Source organism: Apteryx rowi, unplaced genomic scaffold (genome assembly GCF_003343035.1).
Source record: "Apteryx rowi isolate R43461 unplaced genomic scaffold, aptRow1 scaffold_86, whole genome shotgun sequence".
In the NCBI taxonomy this organism is placed as follows: domain Eukaryota; kingdom Metazoa; phylum Chordata; class Aves; order Apterygiformes; family Apterygidae; genus Apteryx; species Apteryx rowi.
The window spans coordinates 2,056,095-2,069,453 of NW_020451160.1; the positions used below are offsets into that span (position 1 = coordinate 2,056,095).

Sequence of the window (13,359 nt, forward strand, 5' to 3'; positions counted from 1 at the left end):
GGGGCGGTGGCGCGGGAGGCCGCGGCCGGCGCGGCGCCTTCGCTCGCCCCCAGCCCGCGCTTCCCCCTTCCGACGGGCGCGTAGCTCGCGTTACCGCCTCGCCTGTTCGCCTTCCCCGCTTCGTGCAGCCCCGTGGCCGAACACCTTGTGCGGGGCCCGGCCCTGCAGCGCTGGAGTAGCTCAGTGACCCGGACAGGGTGAAAACATCACAGCTGAGCCATTTCCTCTGAACGTCTCTTCCCATAGTCGCTTGCCCCCACGCCCAGCAAGTCACCTGCAGCCCTGCTCGCCTCCACGGAGGTAGTAAAGGTTTCTGGGTGGATAATGCTTCTTTTGGGGCCGACGGAAAAGGCTGTACCTCATAACTGTCGGGCCGGCAAGGGCTCGTCAAGCTGTGCCCCCCCGCCCTCCTTTTTGCCCTGTTTGGGAGCATTTTTCAGCAGCTCCTCTGCAGCGCTGTGAGGCGGTGGCGCAGGCGATCCCATCCCTGTGGGGCCCGCTTCGTGCCTGCGCCTCCCCGATGGCCTCGCCAGCCCAGCCCTGCCACCCCGCGGTGGCCCCGGTGTCGCGGGCCCGGCCACCGCTTCGACACCCGGTGGGCCGCCACGCTGGGCCAGCTGCGGCGCCCGAAACGGCGCCCAGCGAGCACGGCCTGCACCACGGGAGGTGCCCGTCGCTGCGCTGCGACTTCCCCGCCGTCGTGTCCCTGCCACATCGCTCGCTCTCTTAATTAAATCGCTGTGCTTGGGAAGTCTTTTTAACGCAAGGGTTCCTATTTTAGCATCGGTGTCTGCCACCAATGAGAGATTTGCACTGAGCTTTTTAATTGTATCTTTTTTTTTTTTCCTTATTTACTTTTCTGAGTGGGGACGTTTTCTTTAATCTGCTGTTTAATTTAGGATTTGTGTTGTTGTTTTCAACTGCCGTGTTCCTGCTATGACAATTGCGACAATTGTTAACGCGAAGACGATGCCTGCAGCATTTCACCAGCCAAACAATTCCCCAGTATTTATCCATATAAATTAGGCTTCGAAAGACAGAGAAAGAAGAATGGTCACTTTCATTTTGATCAGTCTGGAGAGAGACCGATGCTCTGGGAGGTGAGACCTTTCTGTTCCTCGAGGTGAGCGGCGTGTCTGGCGTCTCCCATGGGCCCTGGCCTGTGGACATGTGAAATCTCAGCATTGCCGTCAGCCCCGTGAACTCAAGAGGAGCGCGCAYAAGCAAGGGTGACATTTAAAAAATGTCTAAAATAGCGTGACAAAGGTTACGCAGTGACTCAATGGCAGTTTTTTWAAAAAAAACAGATCATGTGCCTTTGATCAAGCCCTTTATCTCACTCAACAGACTCCCAACAGGCTTAGCAAAAATTTTGCCTAGGTCCTACAGAAACACACAAAGGAGGAACCAGATGTATGAACAGCAATATGTTTGATTTTGAGAACGGTTTGCAAAGAAGACTTAGGCGCTTCTCATAATGTTTTAGCAACAACTGCAAATTCAAATCTAAGGGTCCAGCCTTCAACTAGACTCTGTTGTCATCTAAATCTTTTTTTTATTTCCCTTTTTCAGTAAAATCTGTCTTTTCAAATGATTACAGTTCTTAACTTGTGTCACTGCCAGACCGGCACCCATGACTCCCTTTGTCTGTCTTTAGCATCCATGGCATAAAGTTTTAAAATACAATATACACAAATTTAGAGAAGTGGCGATGTGGTTAGGAAATAGAATACTCTTTTAAGCACTGTGAAAGCTTTAACCAATCCCAACTTACTTAGATCTGGAAAAATCCAACAGGATAAGGGGACAAAACAGCCCATAGTCCTCCGTCCAAACAGCGCATGACCTTCCTCTGAAGACCAATGGGGAAAATCTATTTGGGAGACAATTGCAACAGTAGATCTGAAAAAAAAAACCCAAAAAACCCACATATCTCCTAGTTCATTAGTAAAAATACACTGTGCCACTAGATGTCACACTGGAACAGCAAGAAGAAACCAAAGCCCRGTTTTGCACTTCTTGCTATAATTGTAAAATGCCTTTAACTTTTTTTCTAACCATATGCATAGTGTTTCTATACAGCTTAGACTCTCAGATGTCAACAGTGCACTGTGCAGAGGGCATTATGCGGTGTCTTAACACCAAGGGAAGGGAAGCCCCATTCAACAAGCTGATCTGTTTGGGGTTTTGGGCCTTTGCTCTCCTGGAGCTCTCCTGAGGCCATYGGGGCTTTTAAGGACTCGAAGCTGGTGGGTGATGTGCTGAGGCAGTCACGCTCGCGCTCTCTCGGGATGAGTAKCCCACTCTCCGGTGTTCGTGCCAAGCCCTGCTAAATGCGACTCGGGTTCACCATTGCTTAGTTACACAGTGTGCTTCTGCCTGGAGTCATAAGATTTCCTCTCTCAAGAAGGACTGGGTAGAAGAGGATCAGCAGCCAGTTGGCTTGACTCAACCCCTCCCCAGCTGCCACCATTAGCCTTCCGCCGGGTGCCTTGCTCTCTGGAGCACCCTGAGCGCAGCATACCCTCCCCTGCCCCTTCATTGGCACTACGGCTGCACGCACCAAAAATAAACAAAGCCGAGACCATGTTCTTTCCTCTGCCCCATCACTCCCCTTTTCCATACGGCCCCGGCTCTGTGCCTGCGCCTGGCAAGCCCCCGCGCTGCCTGGCCGCTGACACCTGTGCAGGGCACATGCAAATCCATTTCCCTGCCGAGAGCAGCAGGGTCTGCCCCCAGCTCATCGCGCGCCAGAATAAAGGCCCGGCCGCGCTTGCAGAGATGCAGGTGCCGGCAAAGTGCTGGCCACGGCTTTGGAAGCCGCCGGGAACTGCACCCTGGGCTGCGTGCTCGTGGCTCAGCTGCACAAAAGCTGGCAGCCCGTTTGCCTCCTAAATGGGCTTCTTCAATGTCCTTGGGCTTCGGCAGTAACGCGCCGAGCCAGTGCGYGTGCAGTTGTGTTTGGGGAGCCCAAACAGGTGGTATTTGGTTTGTTCGTGTCTCACAGGCACCCAGCACTCCCTGCGTGTTCGCCGCCGGAGAGGCGGCCGCATCCCTCAGAAGTCCTTGGAGCCTCCGGGTAGCAGCAGGAGCCCTGACCCACGCGTGGCTCTGCGGAGCCACGGCCGCAGACCTTGCATGCCTCGACACCCTGCTGCTGCTTAGCGTAATCACAGGAGAGAGGCTTGTGCAGAGTTGGGCCATTCTTTGTCCTGGGAACAAGTTTTACGGCTTTAATTGGTTGAGTTTTAATAGCTGCCTTTCTACAAGCTTCTGACTGTGACTGAGCCTCTGTATTGGTTCTTCTCTCCTTTTTTGGAGAAACCATGGTCTGGCCTCTCTCTCTCTCTCCACCCCTCCTTTTTTTTTTTTAAGGCTTGTGAAGGCTTTCCCTCCCTTTGCATTTCAGGTTTAATTCTCCATCTCCTTTAACCAAGTTCTCAGTAATTTAAAATTATTATTAAACATCTTTTTAGAGGCTTATGATTGTTTTATTCCCACTTACACAGTGAATGTAGATATAGCTGTATAATCGTATTTGAAACACCTAATCCCCACTCAACCCACCAAAAATAATGTTTTTAACAATTTGAACCAACCCTGCACTTGAGTAAGGGGATTAGAAAAAAGATTTGGGGGTAGCCAGAAGCCTGAAAATTTTTACTTAAAGCATAAACACACACACACACACACACACACACACACACACACACACACACAAATTTAAGGCTCTTAATGGCATTAAGACTCAGGGAGATGACAGGACTGGTGGAGAATGAAGGTGGAATGAATTAAGAGTCAAGCCCAGCAACCAGCTAGCATTTAACTTAACTTATGGTGCTTGCGTTGGGCCTCTCACTTGAGTGTTTGAATGAGGAGGAGGTAGCAGAGAAAGAAGTCAAGAACATATGGCAGAACCAGTGTCTGTTACACTCATTTTTTGTGCTGGTCCCGTAGCCATCCCTGTGTGAGAGTTTTTGGGAGAACTAGGTTAAATTCTAAGCGCTACTTTGTCAAGTCCAAGGCTGAGTCACCCGGCCCTCGCTCTGTGCCGGTGGGAAGAGACAGGCACCATCAGCGGCTGATTCATCTCATCTGGGGTGGGCGCCTAAGAATAGCGCAGACAAATCCTCCTCTGGAGATGCCTGTTGCCTCCTGTCAAGGGAGCCCGGGGTGACGGGCTTTGAACCACTAATTTCCAGCTGACTAACGTCAGGCAAGATGAGCACCTGAGGCAGCATGGCTGGGGCCCTTCCTTTGCCTCTTCTATTCTTGGGGGAAAAATAAAAAAATCCTGCTCTGAGCTGGCTTTTWGGGCAGCTCTCAGCTGGTGCATCCCTGATTCTCGGTGCAGCTGACTGTCTGGTGGATTTTTGGCCTGGCCAAGCATCCTTGCAGGGGCTTGAGGGGAAGCTGAGTGCCTAAAAAAGAGGTTTTTTCAGCAGAAAGCAGAGCGGAGAGCTGACCGAGCTAGTCAGGCAGGAAATGCAGAAGAGAAGGAATGAGAGAAGAAAGGGATTTAGGGACCTCAGCCACTGACCTGGTTGGGTTACGAGCATAAACCATGAATGCTGTCTTGGAGTTAGGCAGCTAAGCCCCATCAGCTAGTGCAATAATCCTAGTGACAGAAACAGTAACAGAAATTTCTCTTTGCTCTCACTTTTTCCCGCTGTGTCGTCCTTTCCCCTTCCCTTCATTTTTGCTCGTGTTGCACTGTGTCTGCCCTTCTGACAGGTCTGCGTCTAGGCCGACTTCTGCGAGGCTCAAAGAGGTGTTGGATCTTAGATGTTCATTGCAGGTGCCCTGTGCTTCAGTGTCCCCCTACCCAGTTAATGAACATCCACTATAGGACCTCTGGACTGGACTTGAAGCAGGGTTTGCACAACTTCATTGACTGTGGAGGTGTGTGAGCTGCTTTGAAATATGCTGCTGAGTGCGCACACACACACACACACACACACACACACACACGGCTGTACCTGCGCGCAGCATGGAGTGAACGTCGATGGAGGTTTGAAAAATGTTGCTGATATTTGGGAGATGGTTTTCCACGGGAAAAGGACCTGTTCAGGCCCCTAAATCCCTTTAAAAATCAGGCACTGTGTGCAGCTGATTTTTTTTCATTTATCAACTTAACATTGTTCCTATTTGTAGGACAAATAAATCATTTCTGAACAAACAAGTCGGAGAATTGGAACCTGAAGGGGGTGGTACATCAGCTCAGGGACTCGTGGTTAAGAAGTCCAATAGATTTTGATAACAACTGGAAATTGTTCAGTGGATTAGTGTCTAAAGCCAGTCTGGCTTCAAGTAATGACAAGCCTGAGCTGCAGTGTGTGGATCCAAACTTCTCCCCTGAAGGCTGTTGTTGTTTGCATTGCAGTCATGGGGAGGGTCTCCCGCTGTGAGCCGAAGACCCCTCTGAGCTCAGGGATGTCCAAACCCAGAGCAACTGAATGGATGAGGGTCCTCTGAGCGTTTTCTCCTGGCTCTGTTTGCATTCCCCTCTGCCCAGGCCTGTAGTCCCTCCCTTGGCTCTCCCAAACCATGAAACAGGGTCATCCTAGTGATGCAGGGCAGACTCAAAAATATATGCAGTTGCCTCCTGCTTAGCCCCTTGCCATTACCTGGGGGTTAGGAGGCAAAAGGCTCCCATGGGTCTGGTCCCAGGACATCTGCAGCATGAGCTGACTCTTGTGGGAAGCGCGCATGCCGTTAACAAGGCTACAGAGATGGTTCACCGGCATTCCTAAGCTAAAAACTAAGTGTTTTGCTGAGGCAAAGTCTAAATTTGCTTCTGTGTTTTTCTTCAGGAGAAGCCGGCCCCAGTGCAGAAGACCGGATCAAGGGCTGGCTTCTCCTCAGGCTGTCCTTTGGCCATCAGGGGAAATGCTACAAATGCAAATCATAATCAGCTACGCTTAGGGGCTATGCCCTGTAAACTCTTCATGGTCCTGAGTGAGGGCCAATTTAAGCTATGAGTCAATTAGAAACTCTCCATTGACTTGGATGGGCTTTCAACCAGACGCTATACAATTCAACAGAGTGATTAGCAAAGCTGTAACTAAAGAGGTCTCCATGGAGATTGACAGCATCACCTTCCAGCTGGTACATTCTCTGCCTCCTATTCTAAATTTGTTCTCGCTGTCTTCCTGGCTCTAATCCATAAGGTTAGCTAAATCTTCCAACATTTGTGATACATCAAAGCAGCGGAGAGAAGGACAAAGGGAGTTGGGAGGGGACAGAGAAAGAAATAACCCTGCACCTTAAGTAAAGCAGCAGAAACTGTTCAGACATATATAGTCAGAGTTTCGAGAATGGGATTAGGCAGAACAGCACCTCTGCCTGCCTGTCACTTGCAAATTCTTGCTAATACTTTAGGAGCTTATTGGAGGTCAGCACCAAACACCCAAACAGACTAATCTGTATTATAGACACATAATCAAAGTCACAAGGTTTTACATAATATATATTGGTGACACAAGAAGTGTTTGTTCAAATAATTTTGTCATCAAGATTAGTGGCCATGAAAGCCTCTACTGTGCACTAACCTGGTTTTCTATGGCCACCCCATTGGTACACCAGAGATTCCTCAAAGAAATCAGGARGGCGCTGAGAAAGTGGAAACTAAATGTATGTTCTGAAACACTAACGCTATTTGTTTTCTAGCTGTGGCAAAGTAAAAAAAGGGTGTTCGTGTCTGAGTGCACATGCGAGCTAGAGAGGGTTGTGCTGTATTGTTCCCCCTCCAGATGTGCAACAGAAATGTTTTGGGGAGTGCTGACCTGCAGCTCTCAGCTGCACGGCTTCTCTTCATGTAACCAAAAGGTATCAGGGTCTCACTGCAAAGCTGTAGTTTAAGACATGCAAACAAATGGCTGTAGATACCATTTTTGTGTGTTTCATCTTTTTCAGACAGTTTTGAGGTTGCAGTAAATCACACCATCACAATCATACATCACTTCTACAGCAATGACAAGAAGTAGGGATTTAAAATACCAAGTGATGTATGTTTATGAACCACTTATGAACTTTGCTTTCCCTTTGGAGAGGCAGAAACTTTGGCAAAGAAGAATGGTCTAGGTTTACAGAATAAGTCAGGGGAAGAGATGGGAAGAGGGCCTGTGCAGATAATAATTCCATATTTACAAATCTACTTGGTTTAAAAAATAAATTAGTTTATGGCAGTGTTTGGAAATGTATGGAAAAAAATTATTTTTCCACCCTGCACAGAACTTTGTAACTACAGTATTACAGAAACACAACAGAAAAATTTGTAAAAATACAAAAGAAAAAACACAAAAGAGAAATGCCTTCAAGATCACTTTCTCTGTGATGGGAAGAGACAAAGTCACAGCTCAGACCATGGGTTGCTGAGATGATGTAACACTTTCCATGCACACAGGCCACCTTGTTCTTATGACTGAGGTCCAGCAAAGGCAAGGATGTTATGAAGGTGCCCCAATCCTTCTATTGCACTACAGCATCAGGCATCCTGGCCTGAGTTCACCCCACCTGACAAGCACCTAACTAGGAAACCCATTGCCCCATCTTCTCCACAGTCAGTGAAGAGAGAGAGCAAGAGCAATGCCAGCCGGATGTCTGTGGAAGAAAAAGCAGATCCTGGGAGGGGTGACTTGTCCTCTAGATTTGCAGCAATTCACATGCTGCTACCATGTGAACCCGGGGCTAAAATCTCTCTGGCGGCTTTTACAGGACTCCTGAAAGCCTCTTTATAGAAGCAGAGCTGGCTAAACTGGACCTTAGGTCAAGAAAAATCAAGCTCTGGATGGGATTTCCAAGAGTGTTTGGCTGTAACCTCACCCTGCTCCCCTTTGAAGTCAGCAGAATATTTACTACTGACTTCAATAGCAGAAATATCAGGCCATTACCGAGTTGCCTATAATGATACTATGATTTCTTTWACCTCACTACTCAAAGAAGGCCTGCTGCTTCTAGCATTAAAATACAGTCCTAGCAATCAGTTAGATGATAACACAATGAGCCCAATGTGCAGGCCTTAGAGGCACAGGAAAATTATAACGATTAAACTGCATGAATCTCAAACATTACCTACAATAGCTCTGCTGGCCATGCTTACATCAGGCTTTCATGGGCTGGTTATCTTCAAAACTGCCATGGAGAAGAAAATGCTGCAACTCGTTGAACACTGCTGCCATGTAGTCTGCAGGTGGACTCTTCATGCTACTAACAATAAAAGATCAAAATAAAAATGCACATTTAATTAGCTGAAAATCAAGAAGAGCAACAATGAAAAAAGCTATWCAGTGCAGACAAACATCCCATTGCCAAAGCATGCAGGATTATCTTGCTACTGTAAAGCTCAATTATCTCTAGCCCATGTTCAGATCTGTTGTCAAATGAATGTCAGGAAAGATGCAGCCTGTTTATACCACATTTAGTCTTCTTTGGGTGTTTCTACTAAAGGTGTTAGTGGCCCAAAGGAGAATTACTAACTGATTCTGATGGCCTTGATCTAGGTTCAAGTTATGCAGAGAATGTGATGTCTTAGATCTGGCTSTAAAAGAGTACACAGGGCACTGCAGGCTGAAACAAAATCATTCACCTCTTGGCCAGGCTGTTAATATATCCAACTTACCAGGTAGGGGCCTGCTACTGGCAGAGGTCGTACCGCGAGCATGATCAGAAGAGCTTCATGTGTGCTGTGCGACAGCCAGAGCTGCTAAAAACCAGCAAAGCCAAATGAAGGCAGTAACTCTTCAGTTAAAAAGATTTTTATCCTAATTTAGATTTAAATTCCAAGGAGACAGGGTTGTCGCTAAAAGGATTTTATGATATTTGCAGAAATGGAAATATTTCCATTTTGTGAAAATTAATTATTGTTTATAGCTAAGTTTTGGATACCAAACCCTCTGAGGAGCTCTGGGAATCCCAGGTTGTCTGGAGGAGCCAGCGTTTGTTGCCTGATGAAAAGCCCAGTCCCTAGGATCTGCGCATGCCTCTCCTGGAGAGGCTCCCAGCCATGGGGAGGGCTTCCAAACTTCTACAGACTCAGTGGTTTGGTAAAGTCACTGCTCTGCTGGAGACGAGTTCATAATGAAGCACAAAAACAGGCAAATGCTCAGCAGTTTTATCTCCCCTTACAAACTCGCAGCTCAGACCTTGTTCACTGAAACGTTCATAAACCTTCTAAAAGGATCAGCTCGGCGTGACTATGAGATGATACCTTCACGCTTAGGTCGGGGGAATTCAGGCTTACAGTACAAACCAGGGCAAACTCTGAGCTTTCAAGAAAGAAAGAAGAGAGCTGGGGGGTTAAGTTAAAGTATAATGGCATTTGCATAGCAAGTTAGAAACCTCAGTGTTTAGATGAGCTGAATCGCATCTCGAACAAAAGGAACGTGACATTTCTATCTAGAAATAGCTTTTAGAAAAGCAGATGGTACCTGCGGGGTTAGAAGTCGGGTTTTGGGATTCCAGCCTTTTGCGGCTGCTGTTGGGTGATACTTCGCAAGTGACTTCCTCCCAGCTTTAAATGCCTAAAAATAGATAAGGGAGATTAAAGAAGGGTCATTTGGAGACTGAAGTGAATCTGTGAAATGCGTTCAATAATATTCATTAGCCTACTACAGCAGGACATGGGAAGCTCAATTAACTCACGCTCCTAGAGAAAAGYAACCTTCTTTGGTGAAAGCTGTGCCACGCACTCAGCCCAGGCATGCCCAAGCCCCGCACCTACGCTTTTATTCTGAGCTTTTCATCGCATCAAGCTGGAACCAAGCAGAAAAATTGACGATGAACAACAACAACAAATGTGCTGGTTCAGCTCTGGGGTTATCGTGCTACGGCTTACACAGCAATGACAGCGCCGAAGGACACAGGAACAGCTCTGGCTACATACCGCAGAGCTGGTGCTTTGGTTTCCCAACGCGCTGTTATTCAAACTAGCCAGGTTGAGTAACCTGCAACAAAGCGAGATCTTCAAGGTTTTCTGCTGCAGCCAAGCTGCCCCATGACATGGCTCATCTGTCTCCATGGATTTCCACATGCGCTCCGTGTACAGCAGGTGAYGGTACTCTAGTCTGTACACTGTGTAAGTAAATAAGTGGGGAGCCTAACCTGAAAAGCCCTGACCTTGCACTAATGCCATTGCGGCTGTGATGTCTCCTTCTTGGCTTTCCAGGTTTGTTTTACAGAGCTAGCTTTTCCTAACTCAAAGCTTAACTGAAGGAGCAGGTCTTGCTCTGCGTTGAGGGTTCACAGAAATAGGGCTGGAAGGGACTTTGGGAAGTCACTTAGACATTCGTGTGCTAAGGCAGGATTCATTCATTCCCAACATTTGATCTTTGCAATTTTACAGTCCAAAGAGGCCAATTCCCTGGCCTCCCCAAACTGTCCATGGGTTACCTGAGGCTTTGCCCCTGAGAAAGTGTGAGCGAGTTGGGCCAGGGAAAGGAAAGCTTCTGAGCCCGACTTCTCCATATATCTCATTGATAACCGGTTGATTATCTTCCTTTGTACCCTCCTTGCCTCTTGCTGTGCTGTTTCAGACAGAATAAACCTAGCGATAATGAACCATCATCAAACTGGCAATTGCTTCCTGCCCGGCTTACGTTAGCAGAGAAAGAGAAAGCAAATGATGATTAGTCGTATGTCTGCACTCAAAGATAAAACCCCCGAGCAGAAGCCATCTGCCGAGACATAAAATAATAATTCTGGCGCTAGCCTTGTCTGAGTGCAATGCCRTCAGCTCTCACCAAAACATAACGTAATGCAGGCCTAATGCTGAGCTCTACCAGGTGGCTCATAACCCTGTAATAAACTCCCTAACGTTATTGATTTCCCCCCCCAAACTGAGCCCTTTTGTCTAACTACATTAACTTCTGCTTACTGAGCATCTGCGCATGAGGCAGAATGCACATAAACAGCAGCTCATTTCAGTGAGCAATCGCGGCTCTAAATATGCCCTCGGTTCCCCTTGCCTGTCTTTACATGTTGTTATCTGCTCAGATGGGTTATTGCAGAATTCAGAAACGGCCCTTGTTAGTTATGGGAGCTTACAGGGAACGCTGACAAAAATCTTAACTAGGGGGAATCTGAAATATGCTTCCACCACTAATTATGCATACAAATAGCCCCCAAAATAGGGCCTGGGAACACTGTTACCATTGCATGCGTTCAGCCCAATCCTGCCCCCGTTCATATGCATGCAATTGCAAAGCTCTGTGCGTCTAACACAGGCTTTGCCATTGCTTTGATGCTCTGAGGGGTATCACATGGTGCCRAAAATCCTGCTTGCTTGGCTCATCTCCTGCCCAGCATGATGTGCACACTCTTTTAAGGCATGGCAGAGCCAGGCTGAGGAAAAGGAGGGCAGCACAGCAYGCTGTATGTATGGGGTGCTTGCTACCCTTTGCACCCCACTACACAGAGGTGAACTGCAGGCTCAATCTGCAGGGCATGTGGAAAAGTAGATAGGATCTCAAGACCTGAAGCGGTTACGTGCAGAGATCAGCCAGGCTGGGCTTTCTGGCCATCTCCTGGAGCTCAAACTCCGAGCAGGTCACAGTGAGCTTAGTGAGAACGGTGCATCACTCCAAGGGGAAGATTTGGTCCTTTGAAGGCCAAAGGACACCAAAGCCGAGGTCCTGGAGCTAGCGGTCTACATGGGTTTGGAGGCAACGTTACTGCTTGAGGCAAGCGGTAGGCAGCTGTGCTCCAGAAAGGATCTGGCACTGCTGTTCCCTCTAAAATGTCTGGCTATCAGCTTTAAATGCAATAAGCTTTGTATATAAAATGGAACATAGTTACTTTTTCAATGAGACAGAGATTTTAAGAAGTACTTTTCTGTTCAGATGTTACATTTTCATCTGTTCAGTGGCACAGAGCCGCCAAAGGACCACGGACGGATGGTGGTGGGGATGAAGAACAGCATGTCCTTGGGGTGTTCTGCATGTTCAGGGTCCTTGCAGGCAAGGCAAGCCCTGGATTAGTGCCTCTTTCTAAGGAAGGGGCTGTTCTTTGGCCCGGGTGTCGCAGGGAGTTATTTCCATGTCTGGCGATGCCCTGCTTGGGGGAGGTGGGGTGGCTTCACAGCCCAGAGCCTTTGCTTTAAGCAGGTCTCTCAAAGGCAGGGCACCCCACGCAGGTCCAACCCAGCCGCCATCGCGGCAGACTCTAGGAGCTCACACCTGAGTCAACGCAGCTCCCCGGCACAGTCTGAAGGTGCCACCCGCCGTCAAGCATCGTTCTGTCCTCCCTTATGGGCTCATCGCAAGGAGAAGGCAAATATTGACCAGTCTATTAATGAGACAAGAAACAGGAAAGATGAGGAGGAAAATAACTCACCATAGGCGATGCCGTGGATGCAGGTGTCAGAGGGAGTGTCGGAAGGAAGCGGTATTTGGTGGAYTCATCTTTGACATGGTGGCCTGGGTGAACAACCTCATCTTGGCCCTCATTAATCTTGCTCAGTGCCAGGAAGGAGAAAGCAGTGTTCCTTGCTGAAGGGAAGCCCCATGTGGAAAGCCTTAAGGGCAGGCGAGGGACTGCTTTTCCAGACAGCGCAGAGGAGCACTCTGACCTTTCATGGCATCCCAGTCACACGCTCACTCCCTCTTTTTTAACCACACACCACTCAGAAGACGCGCTGTAACCCACCTGCCAGCTCTGTGCTTGCTGCGGAGAGGATGCGGTTCCTGCGGACGGCACTCCTGGCACAGCCAAGCCCATCACTGCTGCATCGTCGGGAGCCGGCAGCGCTGCCGTCCCCCCATCTCCTGCTGTCGATCCCRCCAGCGCCCTCTGCACCCCAGCCTCACGCGGGGAGGCCACCCCAGCCACGAGCCCTGCTGTCACGGCTCTCAGTACCACGGTCGCAGCCAGCGAGCCACCAACTGGCACACGAATCGCAGCCATGCCGTAAGAGGGGGTGGTTTGTGTTTGTGTTGGCAAAAGTGGCTCCAAGTGGCTGCCGGCCCAGACAGCACGAGAGGCCGAATTTGCCAGGGCCCCTTTGCAGATGCAGAGATGGGATGTTTAACATCGCAGGGTGGCAGATCCTGCCAAGATCCCTTCCACAAATGAAACTAGCAAATCAATCTGCCATCCACTGAATAACTCCAGATGAGCGTTGCTCATTTTGCCTAATAAATACAATCAACAATTTACTTTTTCTTTAACAGTGGTTTAAAAAAAATATTTATATATTATTTCCCCATCCATCAGAGAGTCAAACCAAAATGTTGAGTCAGTGTTTGGCACAATGAGGAAGAGCAAAAACTTCTCATAGGAGTTTGGGAAGAGTAAAAAAAGGAAAAGAAATGATCATTACTGAAAATAGCAACAATTAAGCCAGTTCTAGATGAACAGCCCCAG

General features: G+C 48.3%; 1 long non-coding RNA gene across 1 annotated transcript; it reads right to left on the minus strand.

The window, feature by feature from the left end:
* Positions 1-1,786: 1,786 nt before the first annotated feature.
* On the minus strand, positions 1,787-12,709 carry LOC112977697. Its single transcript, XR_003257615.1, has 5 exons — positions 12,643-12,709; positions 12,174-12,282; positions 9,429-9,521; positions 8,074-8,208; positions 1,787-1,902 (listed from the first exon to the last, which is right to left on the minus strand). It is a non-coding gene; the product is annotated as an uncharacterized LOC112977697 (long non-coding RNA).
* Between the last annotated feature and the right edge of the window lie 650 nt (positions 12,710-13,359).